The sequence below is a fragment of the Monopterus albus genome, unplaced genomic scaffold (assembly GCF_001952655.1).
Source record: "Monopterus albus unplaced genomic scaffold, M_albus_1.0 scaffold386.1, whole genome shotgun sequence".
Classification (NCBI taxonomy): domain Eukaryota; kingdom Metazoa; phylum Chordata; class Actinopteri; order Synbranchiformes; family Synbranchidae; genus Monopterus; species Monopterus albus.
Window position 1 is genome coordinate 9,045 of NW_018128266.1, and position 4,144 is coordinate 13,188.

Genomic DNA, 4,144 nt, shown 5'->3' on the forward strand with positions numbered 1-4,144 from the left:
GACGCTGATGCACCTTGCGTGTGCACTGAGTTTTGTTGTAATGTGGAAATTACCTAAATAAAGCTGAAATCTAACTTCATTTTACGTGTCTGTTTTTCTTCCTTGCCTTATAAAGTATCTGAAATGAAATGTTGAATGTTGAAGTAATACTCCTTCCATAAGAACTTTTAAGAATATGAAATGGATTTACAATTATTCATCCCAAATGACACACTGGGCAGAGCAAATATTTACAGGGTTCAATGTGGCTGTGGATGGAATTAATATTATGACAATATAATATATATTATGTGTTCTGATTGTGCTTGGTGTACACTGGGTGTGCTTGTGTGACTCAGGGATTTTTATAAAAAAAAATAAAAAAAAGTGTCTCCACAGTGGATGGTTTTAGGCGATTTTGCTTTTATTGAGACAACTTCCCCAGCTTTGCAGAAGACCTTTTCACACGGCACAGAAGATGCTGGTGTCACCAGGAAATGTTTGGCCAGGTTGAACAGGTGTGGGTACAGGGATTTGCGCGTCAACCAGTAACCTAAGGGGTCCTGTGATTTGTCCAGAGTAGGAGCAGACAGATATCACCGAACCTCCACAATGGAATCTGCAGTAGTGTTCTGAGATTTTCTGGCATCTTCTGCATCTTTGTCAAGAAGCTTCCACAGGTCAATGCCTGAAAATAAAACATTACAGGACATTTATAAAACATTTAATTACAAATAAATATATAAATACAAATGTGATTAATGGTGTACCATTGGAAGCCGCAGCAGGTTCTGGCTGTGCCAGTGTTGATGATGTTGATGGTACGTCGTCATGAGGTGCGTTTTGGATTAAGGCAGCACACTGTCTTCAGGCGGCGCACAGCTGCATCAGCATTGGCTGGATTGTGAAAGCCAAGTGTTATAAGTATAACAGTATAAACCGTGTTTAGGTTGTGTGACAGAGCGGCTCTGTCACTGACTGCGTACACACATCTCACACACATACTTAGCGGATGGACACGTCATCCTGGTAGCATTAACAGGCATTGATGACGTGTTATACATCAGATGCTGAGGACAGCGCAAACACCTTACCTATGAAATCACAATGAGATCAGTGTGTGATTTATTCTTCCTGTGTTTATTCGGAGGGGACCATAAACTTGAATATCCATTGTATGAATAACAGACTTGACAATAAGGCTGGAATCTTGGAAATATAATTTCTCTTATTCGGTGGCACCAATTCAAAATGTTCCCACACTTGTAACTGTTTCCTTGATGGCGCCATAGCGAGGCAATCCAAAATGTGTTGACAAGAGGTAAGACAGAGCGATGTTTCATCCATCCTAAATACATCTGTATTAGGCCAATGTTTCAAAGCTCCACCTGTTGAACCAAACTAGTCAGCTGATTCAATGTGGATGAAGCAGAAGTGGTTCGAACGTCATCAATCACGCGGTTTTTTCCTGATTTGATGCAAGCTCCGGCACAGTGCTTCAGAAAAATATCCTTCCGAGTTTGAAGCAAGCTTCGGAGCCTCGATATCAGAGGGAACATCACTACATAAAAGCAATATTCCCATGAACGTTTGAACCCATAATAACATTGTTTGACCATGAAAACTTACAACTTGCATTTGGAATGACACTGATGTCATTATAATAATATAATAATAATAATAAACTTTATTTATATAGCACTTTACAACTCCGAAGAGCACAAAGTGCTGCACAGTGGAACATATGTATCAACTAAAAAATACTAAAAACAATCAATCCAAAAACACAGGTTTATAAAATCCTAGCAATAAAAAGTTTCATCAAAATAAAACAGTATAGAACAACAAGTTAAACCATGTCATTATGAGTTTGACAGTTATTCAAGAAAAATAATAAATACAACAAACATTCACTTGTTGGTTTAGGGGTAAAACGAGGACTTCAGAGGTGAAGATGTCACATTTTTGTGAGTTTGTGCTGCTTCTTCAGCAGGTGTTTGACAAACTGCTCATACAGTCTCTGTTACTGGCTGATGGTTGCACTGTGGAGTGATCCTTCATGTCCTCTGCTCAGCTGTGTGTGTATGTGTGTGTGTGAGAGAGAGAGGAGCGCAGCCCCTCTCTCCTTTAAGCAGAGATAGACAGTGAAAAATATAGTGGAAAAGCAAAGTAGGACAGTCCACATCAATCTGTGAGGTTAACTGAGGCACAGGATGTGCCACTTGTTAGGTTCTGAAAGTGGGAACACAGCTATAATGTGTAGCTTGAAAACCAGCATGTACTGTGCTCGGTCAGATAATACATCTCCAAAAAATGTCAGAATAAATTTCTTAATTGGCATTACTTGGATAGCACATATTCTCAGTCTAAGTGGTTACTTTGTCACCTGAAAAACATGTCAAAATTTCATAAAAAGGGCATAATACCAGTCCTACGAATGAAAATAACAGCTTTGAGCCTGGCTCCAAATCTCTCACCCTAGAGAGTCAATCACTCCCCAGCTGAGGGCTGTCGCCTTGCTGGGCTCCTTCGGTCCCCATCTCACACAGCAGGGTCTACTGAGTGACAGCACTCTGTTTCCATTGACAGTGGATGGGTGCTGTCACTGGCCCAGGGATTTGTCTCCCTATGTGCTCCGAGTGCTCAGCAGCGCAGCTGCACACTTTGGCCACAAGGGGGCAACAGCCTTTCCAGCACTCACAATGGTGAATAATCATTTTTAAAAATTCCTATATCCAAATTGTGATACAGATCTGCATCAAAGTCTAATAAACTGTACTGTGGGCCATACCCTATCTGTCATGGTTTTAGTTTATCTTCCTTTTTCAGGCTTTTATTTTGTAGATGTTTCCTCTCTCTTGCCTTCTCACCAGCTTCAGCTTAACAATACAAATGATGGTCACATATTGTCTCCACCTGTTGTTTGCCTCCATGGTTCAGCCCTTATACTCTTATCAGTTCCCCCCTTCTGGTTGTTGGTTTGTCTGTGTTACACACTCTGTCTTTCTCCTGTCCTTCATCTCCTTTATTACTAGCCTCCCTCACGTTCTGCACCATATTTTGCTCCTGCATCACCTGCCCGGTTTCCCAGTCCTCATGCCTCCTCCATGTCCTTTGGACTTTGATTTAATAAACTCTGGTTTGACTCCCTCATGTGTTTGGTTTATCACCTTCTTGGTACTTATTGTTAGGTCTGCTATTTATGTTCACAGTCTACAGTTGTGGCTCTATGGAGTACCAAAACTGCCATAATCAAATATAAATGACAAAGGAAATAAATGTAATCATTTAGGAAATAAATGTAATCATTTGCTTTTCCTTTTCTCAAACGGTTTTTCTTTTTCTTTTTCGCTGAGTGTAGGCAAATGAGGGGGCGTGTCTTAATTGTGTCACTGCACAGTCATTGGTCAATCTGTGAAGAGTTTCCTGATCGATTCTTCTTGTCTAGCCCCTGGGTGAATGCTACAGCAATGCATCACGGCCTAGCTAGCATTAGCAATGGATCTTCGACAGATAGCAAACAATGTAAGGCATCTTGCGGACAATTCAGAAAGTTTTACACCAGACTTCATGGTGTTTCAAATTGATTTGATTCGGGAAAACTTGTTGAGTTTATCTGACAATACGGGCAGAGACATAGACACGGTAGTTTTTGACCTACTGAATGAAGCTTCCCAGAGACTGAGCCTTGAGGTCGAACGGAGTTCTGCGAGCAGTGTGGCTGAGCTTGGGCGCCCGGCATTCAACATATCTTTGGAAGCCCTGCAGGATTATGTCTTAGCCGGTGTAACAGTTCGTGATATTGCTCATCTGCTTGGAGTTGGTGAAAGAACTATCTACCGTCGAATGGCCCAGTATGGCATAAGGTAGGAGATAACACATTAACAGGCCTACATAACTGGACTGTGTTTGTATGCAGCTAAGCTAACTGTGAAATGGGTTGCGAGCAGGCAAAGACCCATTTACAATAATTATATATGTTGTTGGAAATAAGCTATAAAGCTCCTTTAACGCGTCTCTGAAACTTCTTTGTAGGGTGTCTGATCTGAATAATGCCACTACTGATGATGATCTGGACGCCACTGTTCGCGAGATCCTCGGTTATCATCCAAATACAGGATATAGGATGATGATGGGTCATCTTAAGGCTCGAGGAATACTAATT